Source organism: Dermacentor andersoni, chromosome 4 (assembly GCF_023375885.2).
Source record: "Dermacentor andersoni chromosome 4, qqDerAnde1_hic_scaffold, whole genome shotgun sequence".
Taxonomy (NCBI): domain Eukaryota; kingdom Metazoa; phylum Arthropoda; class Arachnida; order Ixodida; family Ixodidae; genus Dermacentor; species Dermacentor andersoni.
Window position 1 is genome coordinate 148,717,746 of NC_092817.1, and position 15,489 is coordinate 148,733,234.

The 15,489-nt window shown below is 46.4% G+C and overlaps 18 non-coding genes and 2 pseudogenes across 18 annotated transcripts; all 20 read left to right on the forward strand.

Annotated features, from left to right (window-relative positions):
- The first annotated feature begins 444 nt into the window (after positions 1-444).
- On the forward strand, positions 445-563 carry LOC126538062 (5S ribosomal RNA; annotated as a pseudogene).
- A 554-nt stretch (positions 564-1,117) lies between these two features.
- On the forward strand, positions 1,118-1,236 carry LOC126538035 (5S ribosomal RNA). Its single transcript, XR_007600917.1, has one exon. It is a non-coding gene; the product is annotated as a 5S ribosomal RNA (ribosomal RNA).
- A 554-nt stretch (positions 1,237-1,790) lies between these two features.
- LOC126538037 (5S ribosomal RNA) lies at positions 1,791-1,909 on the forward strand. The gene has a single exon (XR_007600919.1). It is a non-coding gene; the product is annotated as a 5S ribosomal RNA (ribosomal RNA).
- Positions 1,910-2,463: 554 nt separating this feature from the next.
- LOC126538038 (5S ribosomal RNA) lies at positions 2,464-2,582 on the forward strand. The gene has a single exon (XR_007600920.1). It is a non-coding gene; the product is annotated as a 5S ribosomal RNA (ribosomal RNA).
- Positions 2,583-3,136: 554 nt separating this feature from the next.
- Positions 3,137-3,255, forward strand: LOC126538039 (5S ribosomal RNA). The gene has a single exon (XR_007600921.1). It is a non-coding gene; the product is annotated as a 5S ribosomal RNA (ribosomal RNA).
- Positions 3,256-3,810: 555 nt separating this feature from the next.
- LOC126538040 (5S ribosomal RNA) lies at positions 3,811-3,929 on the forward strand. Its single transcript, XR_007600922.1, has one exon. It is a non-coding gene; the product is annotated as a 5S ribosomal RNA (ribosomal RNA).
- A 557-nt stretch (positions 3,930-4,486) lies between these two features.
- Positions 4,487-4,605, forward strand: LOC126538041 (5S ribosomal RNA). Its single transcript, XR_007600923.1, has one exon. It is a non-coding gene; the product is annotated as a 5S ribosomal RNA (ribosomal RNA).
- Positions 4,606-5,161: 556 nt separating this feature from the next.
- On the forward strand, positions 5,162-5,280 carry LOC126538042 (5S ribosomal RNA). The gene has a single exon (XR_007600924.1). It is a non-coding gene; the product is annotated as a 5S ribosomal RNA (ribosomal RNA).
- A 554-nt stretch (positions 5,281-5,834) lies between these two features.
- LOC126538043 (5S ribosomal RNA) lies at positions 5,835-5,953 on the forward strand. Its single transcript, XR_007600925.1, has one exon. It is a non-coding gene; the product is annotated as a 5S ribosomal RNA (ribosomal RNA).
- Positions 5,954-6,507: 554 nt separating this feature from the next.
- Positions 6,508-6,626, forward strand: LOC126538044 (5S ribosomal RNA). Its single transcript, XR_007600926.1, has one exon. It is a non-coding gene; the product is annotated as a 5S ribosomal RNA (ribosomal RNA).
- A 556-nt stretch (positions 6,627-7,182) lies between these two features.
- Positions 7,183-7,301, forward strand: LOC126538045 (5S ribosomal RNA). Its single transcript, XR_007600927.1, has one exon. It is a non-coding gene; the product is annotated as a 5S ribosomal RNA (ribosomal RNA).
- A 554-nt stretch (positions 7,302-7,855) lies between these two features.
- LOC126538046 (5S ribosomal RNA) lies at positions 7,856-7,974 on the forward strand. Its single transcript, XR_007600928.1, has one exon. It is a non-coding gene; the product is annotated as a 5S ribosomal RNA (ribosomal RNA).
- Positions 7,975-8,528: 554 nt separating this feature from the next.
- On the forward strand, positions 8,529-8,647 carry LOC126538048 (5S ribosomal RNA). Its single transcript, XR_007600930.1, has one exon. It is a non-coding gene; the product is annotated as a 5S ribosomal RNA (ribosomal RNA).
- A 554-nt stretch (positions 8,648-9,201) lies between these two features.
- Positions 9,202-9,320, forward strand: LOC126538050 (5S ribosomal RNA). The gene has a single exon (XR_007600931.1). It is a non-coding gene; the product is annotated as a 5S ribosomal RNA (ribosomal RNA).
- A 554-nt stretch (positions 9,321-9,874) lies between these two features.
- Positions 9,875-9,993, forward strand: LOC126538051 (5S ribosomal RNA). Its single transcript, XR_007600932.1, has one exon. It is a non-coding gene; the product is annotated as a 5S ribosomal RNA (ribosomal RNA).
- A 555-nt stretch (positions 9,994-10,548) lies between these two features.
- Positions 10,549-10,667, forward strand: LOC126538052 (5S ribosomal RNA). Its single transcript, XR_007600933.1, has one exon. It is a non-coding gene; the product is annotated as a 5S ribosomal RNA (ribosomal RNA).
- A 555-nt stretch (positions 10,668-11,222) lies between these two features.
- On the forward strand, positions 11,223-11,341 carry LOC126538053 (5S ribosomal RNA). Its single transcript, XR_007600934.1, has one exon. It is a non-coding gene; the product is annotated as a 5S ribosomal RNA (ribosomal RNA).
- A 556-nt stretch (positions 11,342-11,897) lies between these two features.
- On the forward strand, positions 11,898-12,016 carry LOC126538054 (5S ribosomal RNA). The gene has a single exon (XR_007600935.1). It is a non-coding gene; the product is annotated as a 5S ribosomal RNA (ribosomal RNA).
- A 554-nt stretch (positions 12,017-12,570) lies between these two features.
- On the forward strand, positions 12,571-12,689 carry LOC126538055 (5S ribosomal RNA). Its single transcript, XR_007600936.1, has one exon. It is a non-coding gene; the product is annotated as a 5S ribosomal RNA (ribosomal RNA).
- Positions 12,690-14,253: 1,564 nt separating this feature from the next.
- LOC126537998 (5S ribosomal RNA) lies at positions 14,254-14,372 on the forward strand (annotated as a pseudogene).
- Positions 14,373-15,489: the final 1,117 nt, after the last annotated feature.

The following is a 15,489-nucleotide window of genomic DNA, read 5'->3' on the forward strand; positions in this document are numbered from 1 at the left end:
AATATGAACACTCATCATCCGCAGCATCTCCATCGTGCGTCAACATCGACGTGAGCTTCGCGCGCGCGCAAATTAAAACAACACGAAGGACGTGGCAATGATATTACGCGGAGTAATATGGCGACAAAAAGTGTCACTAATCGCGCAAATCATTCGCATAAACTGCTAACTGCATCGCTATTACACGCATGCAGGTTAATAACATCACATAGACGGCAGCACATTCCAAACCACATGTGCAAGCCGCGGAAAAAAACACACAACGTGTTACGTCCACTCTCCTCTGCACAACTCGCACACGCAATTTTCTCTTTTCTAGCGCAGATCAACAAAATGAAACCACGTAATGAGACGTTTCCGTAACCCGTAGAGAATATTCATTGTAGCTGTAGAGAGCCAATGCTCATTTTTAGGTACAGGCAACATCGGAAACCTTCGTTTCTCGCCATCGGCCATACCATGCTGAATACGCCGGTTCTCGTCCGATCCCCGAAGCTTAGCAGCATTGGGCTCGGTCAGTACTTGGGAGGGAGACCACCTGGGAACACCGAGTGCTGATGGCACCTTTCTTTTTAATTTTTTTTGCCTGTACTTCTTTTTTATTATTATTATTATTTTAGTTGGCATGTTGTGCATGTAGGCGTAAAGATGTGGTGAGTGGACGCGTTGGCGAAATATGAACACTCATCTTCCGCAGCATCTCCATCGTGCGTCAACATCGACGTGAGCTTCGCGCGCGCGCAAATTAAAACAACACGAAGGACGTGGCAATGATATTACGCGGAGTAATATGGCGACAAAAAGTGTCACTAATCGCGCAAATCATTCGCATAAACTGCTAACTGCATCGCTATTACACGCATGCAGGTTGATAGCATCACATTGACGGCAGCACATTCCAAACCACATGTGCAAGCCGCGGAAAAACGCACACAACGTCTTACGTCGACTCTCCTCTGCACAACTCGCACACGCAATTTTCTCTTTTCTAGCGCAGATCAACAAAATGAAACCACGTAATGAGACGTTTCCGTAACCCGTAAAGACTATTCATTGTAGCTGTAGAGAGCCAATGCTCATTTTTAGGTACAGGCAACATCGGAAACCTTCGTTTCTCGCCATCGGCCATACCATGCTGAATACGCCGGTTCTCGTCCGATCCCCGAAGCTAAGCAGCATTGGGCTCGGTCAGTACTTGGGAGGGAGACCACCTGGGAACACCGAGTGCTGATGGCACCTTTCTTTTTAATTTTTTTTGCCTGTACTTCTTTTTTATTATTATTATTATTTTAGTTGGCATGTTGTGCATGTAGGCGTAAAGATGTGGTGAGTGGACGCGTTGGCGAAATATGAACACTCATCTTCCGCAGCATCTCCATCGTGCGTCAACATCGACGTGAGCTTCGCGCGCGCGCAAATTAAAACAACACGAAGGACGTGGCAATGATATTACGCGGAGTAATATGGCGACAAAAAGTGTCACTAATCGCGCAAATCATTCGCATAAACTGCTAACTGCATCGCTATTACACGCATGCAGGTTGATAGCATCACATTGACGGCAGCACATTCCAAACCACATGTGCAAGCCGCGGAAAAACGCACACAACGTCTTACGTCGACTCTCCTCTGCACAACTCGCACACGCAATTTTCTCTTTTCTAGCGCAGATCAACAAAATGAAACCACGTAATGAGACGTTTCCGTAACCCGTAAAGACTATTCATTGTAGCTGTAGAGAGCCAATGCTCATTTTTAGATACAGGCAACATCGGAAACCTTCGTTTCTCGCCATCGGCCATACCATGCTGAATACGCCGGTTCTCGTCCGATCCCCGAAGCTAAGCAGCATTGGGCTCGGTCAGTACTTGGGAGGGAGACCACCTGGGAACACCGAGTGCTGATGGCACCTTTCTTTTTAATTTTTTTTGCCTGTACTTCTTTTTTATTATTATTATTATTTTAGTTGGCATGTTGTGCATGTAGGCGTAAAGATGTGGTGAGTGGACGCGTTGGCGAAATATGAACACTCATCTTCCGCAGCATCTCCATCGTGCGTCAACATCGACGTGAGCTTCGCGCGCGCGCAAATTAAAACAACACGAAGGACGTGGCAATGATATTACGCGGAGTAATATGGCGACAAAAAGTGTCACTAATCGCGCAAATCATTCGCATAAACTGCTAACTGCATCGCTATTACACGCATGCAGGTTGATAGCATCACATTGACGGCAGCACATTCCAAACCACATGTGCAAGCCGCGGAAAAACGCACACAACGTCTTACGTCGACTCTCCTCTGCACAACTCGCACACGCAATTTTCTCTTTTCTAGCGCAGATCAACAAAATGAAACCACGTAATGAGACGTTTCCGTAACCCGTAAAGACTATTCATTGTAGCTGTAGAGAGCCAATGCTCATTTTTAGGTACAGGCAACATCGGAAACCTTCGTTTCTCGCCATCGGCCATACCATGCTGAATACGCCGGTTCTCGTCCGATCCCCGAAGCTAAGCAGCATTGGGCTCGGTCAGTACTTGGGAGGGAGACCACCTGGGAACACCGAGTGCTGATGGCACCTTTCTTTTTAATTTTTTTTGCCTGTACTTCTTTTTTATTATTATTATTATTTTAGTTGGCATGTTGTGCATGTAGGCGTAAAGATGTGGTGAGTGGACGCGTTGGCGAAATATGAACACTCATCTTCCGCAGCATCTCCATCGTGCGTCAACATCGACGTGAGCTTCGCGCGCGCGCAAATTAAAACAACACGAAGGACGTGGCAATGATATTACGCGGAGTAATATGGCGACAAAAAGTGTCACTAATCGCGCAAATCATTCGCATAAACTGCTAACTGCATCGCTATTACACGCATGCAGGTTGATAGCATCACATTGACGGCAGCACATTCCAAACCACATGTGCAAGCCGCGGAAAAACGCACACAACGTCTTACGTCGACTCTCCTCTGCACAACTCGCACACGCAATTTTCTCTTTTCTAGCGCAGATCAACAAAATGAAACCACGTAATGAGACGTTTCCGTAACCCGTAAAGACTATTCATTGTAGCTGTAGAGAGCCAATGCTCATTTTTAGATACAGGCAACATCGGAAACCTTCGTTTCTCGCCATCGGCCATACCATGCTGAATACGCCGGTTCTCGTCCGATCCCCGAAGCTAAGCAGCATTGGGCTCGGTCAGTACTTGGGAGGGAGACCACCTGGGAACACCGAGTGCTGATGGCACCTTTCTTTTTAATTTTTTTTTGCCTGTACTTCTTTTTTATTATTATTATTATTTTAGTTGGCATGTTGTGCATGTAGGCGTAAAGATGTGGTGAGTGGACGCGTTGGCGAAATATGAACACTCATCTTTCGCAGCATCTCGATCGTGCGTCAACATCGACGTGAGCTTCGCGCGCGCGCAAATTAAAACAACACGAAGGACGTGGCAATGATATTACGCGGAGTAATATGGCGACAAAAAGTGTCACTAATCGCGCAAATCATTCGCATAAACTGCTAACTGCATCGCTATTACACGCATGCAGGTTGATAGCATCACATTGACGGCAGCACATTCCAAACCACATGTGCAAGCCGCGGAAAAACGCACACAACGTCTTACGTCCACTCTCCTCTGCACAACTCGCACACGCAGTTTTCTCTTTTCTAGCGCAGATCAACAAAATGAAGCCACGTAATGAGACGTTTCCGTAACCCGTAAAGACTATTCATTGTAGCTGTAGAGAGCCAATGCTCATTTTTAGATACAGGCAACATCGGAAACCTTCGTTTCTCGCCATCGGCCATACCATGCTGAATACGCCGGTTCTCGTCCGATCCCCGAAGCTAAGCAGCATTGGGCTCGGTCAGTACTTGGGAGGGAGACCACCTGGGAACACCGAGTGCTGATGGCACCTTTCTTTTAAATTTTTTTTTTGCCTGTACTTCTTTTTTTATTATTATTATTATTTTAGTTGGCATGTTGTGCATGTAGGCGTAAAGATGTGGTGAGTGGACGCGTTGGCGAAATATGAACACTCATCATCCGCAGCATCTCCATCGTGCGTCAACATCGACGTGAGCTTCGCGCGCGCGCAAATTAAAACAACACGAAGGACGTGGCAATGATATTACGCGGAGTAATATGGCGACAAAAAGTGTCACTAATCGCGCAAATCATTCGCATAAACTGCTAACTGCATCGCTATTACACGCATGCAGGTTAATAACATCACATAGACGGCAGCACATTCCAAACCACATGTGCAAGCCGCGGAAAAAAACACACAACGTGTTACGTCCACTCTCCTCTGCACAACTCGCACACGCAATTTTCTCTTTTCTAGCGCAGATCAACAAAATGAAGCCACGTAATGAGACGTTTCCGTAACCCGTAAAGACTATTCATTGTAGCTGTAGAGAGCCAATGCTCATTTTTAGATACAGGCAACATCGGAAACCTTCGTTTCTCGCCATCGGCCATACCATGCTGAATACGCCGGTTCTCGTCCGATCCCCGAAGCTAAGCAGCATTGGGCTCGGTCAGTACTTGGGAGGGAGACCACCTGGGAACACCGAGTGCTGATGGCACCTTTCTTTTAAATTTTTTTTTGCCTGTACTTCTTTTTTTATTATTATTATTATTTTAGTTGGCATGTTGTGCATGTAGGCGTAAAGATGTGGTGAGTGGACGCGTTGGCGAAATATGAACACTCATCATCCGCAGCATCTCCATCGTGCGTCAACATCGACGTGAGCTTCGCGCGCGCGCAAATTAAAACAACACGAAGGACGTGGCAATGATATTACGCGGAGTAATATGGCGACAAAAAGTGTCACTAATCGCGCAAATCATTCGCATAAACTGCTAACTGCATCGCTATTACACGCATGCAGGTTAATAACATCACATAGACGGCAGCACATTCCAAACCACATGTGCAAGCCGCGGAAAAAAACACACAACGTGTTACGTCCACTCTCCTCTGCACAACTCGCACACGCAATTTTCTCTTTTCTAGCGCAGATCAACAAAATGAAACCACGTAATGAGACGTTTCCGTAACCCGTAGAGAATATTCATTGTAGCTGTAGAGAGCCAATGCTCATTTTTAGGTACAGGCAACATCGGAAACCTTCGTTTCTCGCCATCGGCCATACCATGCTGAATACGCCGGTTCTCGTCCGATCCCCGAAGCTAAGCAGCATTGGGCTCGGTCAGTACTTGGGAGGGAGACCACCTGGGAACACCGAGTGCTGATGGCACCTTTCTTTTTAATTTTTTTTGCCTGTACTTCTTTTTTATTATTATTATTATTTTAGTTGGCATGTTGTGCATGTAGGCGTAAAGATGTGGTGAGTGGACGCGTTGGCGAAATATGAACACTCATCTTCCGCAGCATCTCCATCGTGCGTCAACATCGACGTGAGCTTCGCGCGCGCGCAAATTAAAACAACACGAAGGACGTGGCAATGATATTACGCGGAGTAATATGGCGACAAAAAGTGTCACTAATCGCGCAAATCATTCGCATAAACTGCTAACTGCATCGCTATTACACGCATGCAGGTTGATAGCATCACATTGACGGCAGCACATTCCAAACCACATGTGCAAGCCGCGGAAAAACGCACACAACGTCTTACGTCGACTCTCCTCTGCACAACTCGCACACGCAATTTTCTCTTTTCTAGCGCAGATCAACAAAATGAAACCACGTAATGAGACGTTTCCGTAACCCGTAAAGACTATTCATTGTAGCTGTAGAGAGCCAATGCTCATTTTTAGGTACAGGCAACATCGGAAACCTTCGTTTCTCGCCATCGGCCATACCATGCTGAATACGCCGGTTCTCGTCCGATCCCCGAAGCTAAGCAGCATTGGGCTCGGTCAGTACTTGGGAGGGAGACCACCTGGGAACACCGAGTGCTGATGGCACCTTTCTTTTTAATTTTTTTTGCCTGTACTTCTTTTTTATTATTATTATTATTTTAGTTGGCATGTTGTGCATGTAGGCGTAAAGATGTGGTGAGTGGACGCGTTGGCGAAATATGAACACTCATCTTCCGCAGCATCTCCATCGTGCGTCAACATCGACGTGAGCTTCGCGCGCGCGCAAATTAAAACAACACGAAGGACGTGGCAATGATATTACGCGGAGTAATATGGCGACAAAAAGTGTCACTAATCGCGCAAATCATTCGCATAAACTGCTAACTGCATCGCTATTACACGCATGCAGGTTGATAGCATCACATTGACGGCAGCACATTCCAAACCACATGTGCAAGCCGCGGAAAAACGCACACAACGTCTTACGTCGACTCTCCTCTGCACAACTCGCACACGCAATTTTCTCTTTTCTAGCGCAGATCAACAAAATGAAGCCACGTAATGAGACGTTTCCGTAACCCGTAAAGACTATTCATTGTAGCTGTAGAGAGCCAATGCTCATTTTTAGATACAGGCAACATCGGAAACCTTCGTTTCTCGCCATCGGCCATACCATGCTGAATACGCCGGTTCTCGTCCGATCCCCGAAGCTAAGCAGCATTGGGCTCGGTCAGTACTTGGGAGGGAGACCACCTGGGAACACCGAGTGCTGATGGCACCTTTCTTTTAAATTTTTTTTTGCCTGTACTTCTTTTTTTATTATTATTATTATTTTAGTTGGCATGTTGTGCATGTAGGCGTAAAGATGTGGTGAGTGGACGCGTTGGCGAAATATGAACACTCATCATCCGCAGCATCTCCATCGTGCGTCAACATCGACGTGAGCTTCGCGCGCGCGCAAATTAAAACAACACGAAGGACGTGGCAATGATATTACGCGGAGTAATATGGCGACAAAAAGTGTCACTAATCGCGCAAATCATTCGCATAAACTGCTAACTGCATCGCTATTACACGCATGCAGGTTAATAACATCACATAGACGGCAGCACATTCCAAACCACATGTGCAAGCCGCGGAAAAAAACACACAACGTGTTACGTCCACTCTCCTCTGCACAACTCGCACACGCAATTTTCTCTTTTCTAGCGCAGATCAACAAAATGAAACCACGTAATGAGACGTTTCCGTAACCCGTAGAGAATATTCATTGTAGCTGTAGAGAGCCAATGCTCATTTTTAGGTACAGGCAACATCGGAAACCTTCGTTTCTCGCCATCGGCCATACCATGCTGAATACGCCGGTTCTCGTCCGATCCCCGAAGCTAAGCAGCATTGGGCTCGGTCAGTACTTGGGAGGGAGACCACCTGGGAACACCGAGTGCTGATGGCACCTTTCTTTTTAATTTTTTTTGCCTGTACTTCTTTTTTATTATTATTATTATTTTAGTTGGCATGTTGTGCATGTAGGCGTAAAGATGTGGTGAGTGGACGCGTTGGCGAAATATGAACACTCATCTTCCGCAGCATCTCCATCGTGCGTCAACATCGACGTGAGCTTCGCGCGCGCGCAAATTAAAACAACACGAAGGACGTGGCAATGATATTACGCGGAGTAATATGGCGACAAAAAGTGTCACTAATCGCGCAAATCATTCGCATAAACTGCTAACTGCATCGCTATTACACGCATGCAGGTTGATAGCATCACATTGACGGCAGCACATTCCAAACCACATGTGCAAGCCGCGGAAAAACGCACACAACGTCTTACGTCGACTCTCCTCTGCACAACTCGCACACGCAATTTTCTCTTTTCTAGCGCAGATCAACAAAATGAAACCACGTAATGAGACGTTTCCGTAACCCGTAAAGACTATTCATTGTAGCTGTAGAGAGCCAATGCTCATTTTTAGGTACAGGCAACATCGGAAACCTTCGTTTCTCGCCATCGGCCATACCATGCTGAATACGCCGGTTCTCGTCCGATCCCCGAAGCTAAGCAGCATTGGGCTCGGTCAGTACTTGGGAGGGAGACCACCTGGGAACACCGAGTGCTGATGGCACCTTTCTTTTTAATTTTTTTTGCCTGTACTTCTTTTTTATTATTATTATTATTTTAGTTGGCATGTTGTGCATGTAGGCGTAAAGATGTGGTGAGTGGACGCGTTGGCGAAATATGAACACTCATCTTCCGCAGCATCTCCATCGTGCGTCAACATCGACGTGAGCTTCGCGCGCGCGCAAATTAAAACAACACGAAGGACGTGGCAATGATATTACGCGGAGTAATATGGCGACAAAAAGTGTCACTAATCGCGCAAATCATTCGCATAAACTGCTAACTGCATCGCTATTACACGCATGCAGGTTGATAGCATCACATTGACGGCAGCACATTCCAAACCACATGTGCAAGCCGCGGAAAAACGCACACAACGTCTTACGTCGACTCTCCTCTGCACAACTCGCACACGCAATTTTCTCTTTTCTAGCGCAGATCAACAAAATGAAACCACGTAATGAGACGTTTCCGTAACCCGTAAAGACTATTCATTGTAGCTGTAGAGAGCCAATGCTCATTTTTAGATACAGGCAACATCGGAAACCTTCGTTTCTCGCCATCGGCCATACCATGCTGAATACGCCGGTTCTCGTCCGATCCCCGAAGCTAAGCAGCATTGGGCTCGGTCAGTACTTGGGAGGGAGACCACCTGGGAACACCGAGTGCTGATGGCACCTTTCTTTTTAATTTTTTTTGCCTGTACTTCTTTTTTATTATTATTATTATTTTAGTTGGCATGTTGTGCATGTAGGCGTAAAGATGTGGTGAGTGGACGCGTTGGCGAAATATGAACACTCATCTTCCGCAGCATCTCCATCGTGCGTCAACATCGACGTGAGCTTCGCGCGCGCGCAAATTAAAACAACACGAAGGACGTGGCAATGATATTACGCGGAGTAATATGGCGACAAAAAGTGTCACTAATCGCGCAAATCATTCGCATAAACTGCTAACTGCATCGCTATTACACGCATGCAGGTTGATAGCATCACATTGACGGCAGCACATTCCAAACCACATGTGCAAGCCGCGGAAAAACGCACACAACGTCTTACGTCGACTCTCCTCTGCACAACTCGCACACGCAATTTTCTCTTTTCTAGCGCAGATCAACAAAATGAAACCACGTAATGAGACGTTTCCGTAACCCGTAAAGACTATTCATTGTAGCTGTAGAGAGCCAATGCTCATTTTTAGGTACAGGCAACATCGGAAACCTTCGTTTCTCGCCATCGGCCATACCATGCTGAATACGCCGGTTCTCGTCCGATCCCCGAAGCTAAGCAGCATTGGGCTCGGTCAGTACTTGGGAGGGAGACCACCTGGGAACACCGAGTGCTGATGGCACCTTTCTTTTTAATTTTTTTTGCCTGTACTTCTTTTTTATTATTATTATTATTTTAGTTGGCATGTTGTGCATGTAGGCGTAAAGATGTGGTGAGTGGACGCGTTGGCGAAATATGAACACTCATCTTCCGCAGCATCTCCATCGTGCGTCAACATCGACGTGAGCTTCGCGCGCGCGCAAATTAAAACAACACGAAGGACGTGGCAATGATATTACGCGGAGTAATATGGCGACAAAAAGTGTCACTAATCGCGCAAATCATTCGCATAAACTGCTAACTGCATCGCTATTACACGCATGCAGGTTGATAGCATCACATTGACGGCAGCACATTCCAAACCACATGTGCAAGCCGCGGAAAAACGCACACAACGTCTTACGTCGACTCTCCTCTGCACAACTCGCACACGCAATTTTCTCTTTTCTAGCGCAGATCAACAAAATGAAACCACGTAATGAGACGTTTCCGTAACCCGTAAAGACTATTCATTGTAGCTGTAGAGAGCCAATGCTCATTTTTAGATACAGGCAACATCGGAAACCTTCGTTTCTCGCCATCGGCCATACCATGCTGAATACGCCGGTTCTCGTCCGATCCCCGAAGCTAAGCAGCATTGGGCTCGGTCAGTACTTGGGAGGGAGACCACCTGGGAACACCGAGTGCTGATGGCACCTTTCTTTTTAATTTTTTTTTGCCTGTACTTCTTTTTTATTATTATTATTATTTTAGTTGGCATGTTGTGCATGTAGGCGTAAAGATGTGGTGAGTGGACGCGTTGGCGAAATATGAACACTCATCTTTCGCAGCATCTCGATCGTGCGTCAACATCGACGTGAGCTTCGCGCGCGCGCAAATTAAAACAACACGAAGGACGTGGCAATGATATTACGCGGAGTAATATGGCGACAAAAAGTGTCACTAATCGCGCAAATCATTCGCATAAACTGCTAACTGCATCGCTATTACACGCATGCAGGTTGATAGCATCACATTGACGGCAGCACATTCCAAACCACATGTGCAAGCCGCGGAAAAACGCACACAACGTCTTACGTCCACTCTCCTCTGCACAACTCGCACACGCAGTTTTCTCTTTTCTAGCGCAGATCAACAAAATGAAGCCACGTAATGAGACGTTTCCGTAACCCGTAAAGACTATTCATTGTAGCTGTAGAGAGCCAATGCTCATTTTTAGATACAGGCAACATCGGAAACCTTCGTTTCTCGCCATCGGCCATACCATGCTGAATACGCCGGTTCTCGTCCGATCCCCGAAGCTAAGCAGCATTGGGCTCGGTCAGTACTTGGGAGGGAGACCACCTGGGAACACCGAGTGCTGATGGCACCTTTCTTTTTAATTTTTTTTTGCCTGTACTTCTTTTTTATTATTATTATTATTTTAGTTGGCATGTTGTGCATGTAGGCGTAAAGATGTGGTGAGTGGACGCGTTGGCGAAATATGAACACTCATCATCCGCAGCATCTCGATCGTGCGTCAACATCGACGTGAGCTTCGCGCGCGCGCAAATTAAAACAACACGAAGGACGTGGCAATGATATTACGCGGAGTAATATGGCGACAAAAAGTGTCACTAATCGCGCAAATCATTCGCATAAACTGCTAACTGCATCGCTATTACACGCATGCAGGTTAATAACATCACATAGACGGCAGCACATTCCAAACCACATGTGCAAGCCGCGGAAAAAAACACACAACGTGTTACGTCCACTCTCCTCTGCACAACTCGCACACGCAATTTTCTCTTTTCTAGCGCAGATCAACAAAATGAAACCACGTAATGAGACGTTTCCGTAACCCGTAAAGACTATTCATTGTAGCTGTAGAGAGCCAATGCTCATTTTTAGATACAGGCAACATCGGAAACCTTCGTTTCTCGCCATCGGCCATACCATGCTGAATACGCCGGTTCTCGTCCGATCCCCGAAGCTAAGCAGCATTGGGCTCGGTCAGTACTTGGGAGGGAGACCACCTGGGAACACCGAGTGCTGATGGCACCTTTCTTTTTAATTTTTTTTTGCCTGTACTTCTTTTTTTATTATTATTATTATTTTAATTGGCATGTTGTGCATGTAGGCGTAAAGATGTGGTGAGTGGACGCGTTGGCGAAATATGAACACTCATCATCCGCAGCATCTCCATCGTGCGTCAACATCGACGTGAGCTTCGCGCGCGCGCAAATTAAAACAACACGAAGGACGTGGCAATGATATTACGCGGAGTAATATGGCGACAAAAAGTGTCACTAATCGCGCAAATCATTCGCATAAACTGCTAACTGCATCGCTATTACACGCATGCAGGTTAATAACATCACATAGACGGCAGCACATTCCAAACCACATGTGCAAGCCGCGGAAAAAAACACACAACGTGTTACGTCCACTCTCCTCTGCACAACTCGCACACGCAATTTTCTCTTTTCTAGCGCAGATCAACAAAATGAAACCACGTAATGAGACGTTTCCGTAACCCGTAGAGAATATTCATTGTAGCTGTAGAGAGCCAATGCTCATTTTTAGGTACAGGCAACATCGGAAACCTTCGTTTCTCGCCATCGGCCATACCATGCTGAATACGCCGGTTCTCGTCCGATCCCCGAAGCTAAGCAGCATTGGGCTCGGTCAGTACTTGGGAGGGAGACCACCTGGGAACACCGAGTGCTGATGGCACCTTTCTTTTTAATTTTTTTTGCCTGTACTTCTTTTTTATTATTATTATTATTTTAGTTGGCATGTTGTGCATGTAGGCGTAAAGATGTGGTGAGTGGACGCGTTGGCGAAATATGAACACTCATCTTTCGCAGCATCTCGATCGTGCGTCAACATCGACGTGAGCTTCGCGCGCGCGCAAATTAAAACAACACGAAGGACGTGGCAATGATATTACGCGGAGTAATATGGCGACAAAAAGTGTCACTAATCGCGCAAATCATTCGCATAAACTGCTAACTGCATCGCTATTACACGCATGCAGGTTGATAGCATCACATTGACGGCAGCACATTCCAAACCACATGTGCAAGCCGCGGAAAAACGCACACAACGTCTTACGTCCACTCTCCTCTGCACAACTCGCACACGCAGTTTTCTCTTTTCTAGCGCAGATCAACAAAATGAAGCCACGTAATGAGACGTTTCCGTAACCCGTAAAGACTATTCATTGTAGCTGTAGAGAGCCAATGCTCATTTTTAGATACAGGCAACATCGGAAACCTTCGTTTCTCGCCATCGGCCATACCATGCTGAATACGCCGGTTCTCGTCCGATCCCCGAAGCTAAGCAGCATTGGGCTCGGTCAGTACTTGGGAGGGAGACCACCTGGGAACACCGAGTGCTGATGGCACCTTTCTTTTTAATTTTTTTTGCCTGTACTTCTTTTTTATTATTATTATTATTTTAGTTGGCATGTTGTGCATGTAGGCGTAAAGATGTGGTGAGTGGACGCGTTGGCGAAATATGAACACTCATCTTTCGCAGCATCTCGATCGTGCGTCAACATCGACGTGAGCTTCGCGCGCGCGCAAATTAAAACAACACGAAGGACGTGGCAATGATATTACGCGGAGTAATATGGCGACAAAAAGTGTCACTAATCGCGCAAATCATTCGCATAAACTGCTAACTGCATCGCTATTACACGCATGCAGGTTAATAACATCACATAGACGGCAGCACATTCCAAACCACATGTGCAAGCCGCGGAAAAACACACACAACGTGTTACGTCCACTCTCCTCTGCACAACTCGCACACGCAATTTTCTCTTTTCTAGCGCAGATCAACAAATTGAAACCACGTAATGAGACGTTTCCGTAACCCGTAAAGACTATTCATTGTAGCTGTAGAGAGCCAATGCTCATCTTTAGATACAGGCAACATCGGAAACCTTCGTTTCTCGCCATCGGCCATACCATGCTGGCCGGACCAACTTGTTCCGGCGGGTAAAAGACGGGGGACTGGGATTGGGCCATCTCTTTCTACGGCAGTTGGTAAACCGGTTCTTGTTCTTTAGGGGCGCAACTGACCCTTTCTTGCGCACGGTATGTCAAATGAGGCTGAGTAGACGGCTGCCAGAGTATGTGGTTTCAACCGAAGAGTTTTCGGGAGGGATTCGAGGGTTTTACAATGAAGTTGTATCGAGTGTCCGATTTCTTTCAGTGCGCTTCTCGAATGATTACCTGTCCGCTGTGAACAGAAAGAGACTGTATTGTGCTTTGTGCGATGTTCTTTTTCCAGTGCCATTGTACAGGTCCTTGTACGGTGGAGGCCCAAGCAGCGATGTTTTAAAGAGAGTAAAGAAAATGCAGGTCCCGCCAGGAACCAAAACCTTCTTTTTCAAATTACACACGGAAACGTTACCAGTTAAGAAGTTTTTGGAGAGAAAAGGAGTTTATTTACCGTGGGGAACGCACTGTTTAATTTGCAAGCAGCCAGAGACAATAGATCATGTTTTTTTAAACTGTTGGGAAGGCGTGTTTTTCTGGGACGTACTGCAGAGGACACTAAAGAAAGAATTTCCACTAGACCCGTATGGTATTCGTTACTTAAGCATAGATAATGAGGACGGGGTGCCTTTTGAACTAATTATGCTCTTGGGCCTCCACTGCATTTGGCGCGCGAGAATGGCAGGATACCATGTCGATAAAGATGCGCAGCCTGCACGAATGTATTTCAGAGAACAAATGCACTGGTTTGTCGCCCTCCATAAAGCGACAGAAGAACCACCCGAGTGGCTCCCAAGAGTAGAGCCGTTGGTGTATTTGCGCGAATTTCGATTAGACTAAGCCAGTAGGATACTGGTTGAATACGTGCACACACAGCAATGTATATTGTACTTTGGTTTGCGTTACAGTGATTACTCTCTATTGTGAAAAGTTATGAACCAGAAATCTGGCAATAAAGAAAAAAAAATCGGCCATACCATGCTGAATACGCCGGTTCTCGTGCGATCCCCGAAGCTAAGCAGCATTGGGCTCGGTCAGTACTTGGGAGGGAGACCACCTGGGAACACCGAGGGCTGATGGCACCTTTCTTTTTAATTTTTTTTTTTTGCCTGTACTTCTTTTTTATTATTATTATTATTTTAGTTGGCATGTTGTGCATGTAGGCGTAAAGATGTGGTGAGTGGACGCGTTGGCGAAATATGAACACTCATCATCCGCAGCATCTCGATCGTGCGTCAACATCGACGTGAGCTTCGCGCGCGCAAATTAAAACAACACGAAGGACGTGGCATGATATTACGCGGAGTAATATGGCGACAAAAAGTGTCACTAATCGCGCAAATCATTCGCATAAACTGCTAACTGCATCGCTAATACACGCATGCAGGTTGATAACATCACATAGACGGCAGCACATTCCAAGCCACATGTGCAAGCCGCGGAAAAACACACACAACGTGTTACGTCCACTCTCCTCTGCACAACTCGCACACGCAATTTTCTCTTTTCTAGCGCAGATCAACAAATTGAAACCACGTATTGAGACGTTTCCGTAACCCGTAAAGACTATTCATTGTAGCTGTAGAGAGCCAATGCTCATTTTTACATACAGGCAACATCTGCATCGCTATTACACGCATATATCGTGTATCTAGGCGCACTCAATACCGCGTGCATGCGTGAGATTAGGGAAACAAGATGTTAGGACCAGGAAGAATTGAAACTATGGCGTGCGACCTATGCCGATCAGCAAAATCCGCCAAGAGCGGACAAATTGGCGGGCCTCTTAGGCATGTAGGGCCCTCTGGGGCGTACTTATCGGCGATAAGGTAGCCTTGCTGCCTGTGGGATTATCTTACTGAGCTATGCCGAATGCTCGGTTGCGGCAGTCGGAAGTTCAAATCCCCCCATCCCGAGTTTTTTTTTTTTTTTAACATCATTAAGTGCACTACATCTGCAGGCTTGGAGTGACGCCTGACACCGGCGAATGATGCCGAGAGCGGGTGGGGTTAAACTAATCCAGGTAAAACCAAATTAGGAAGGCCCACTGAGCTTGAACAAAGATACTCCCTCTCCAGAAGAGTAATTGGCTGGTGCAGTATTCGGCCACAACCTCCCTAATGATATCTTCAATTAACCAATGGCCCTCAGTCCCCAGCGGCTGCGGAGCATCTGACCAAGGCGGCGGTCAGACTTGCA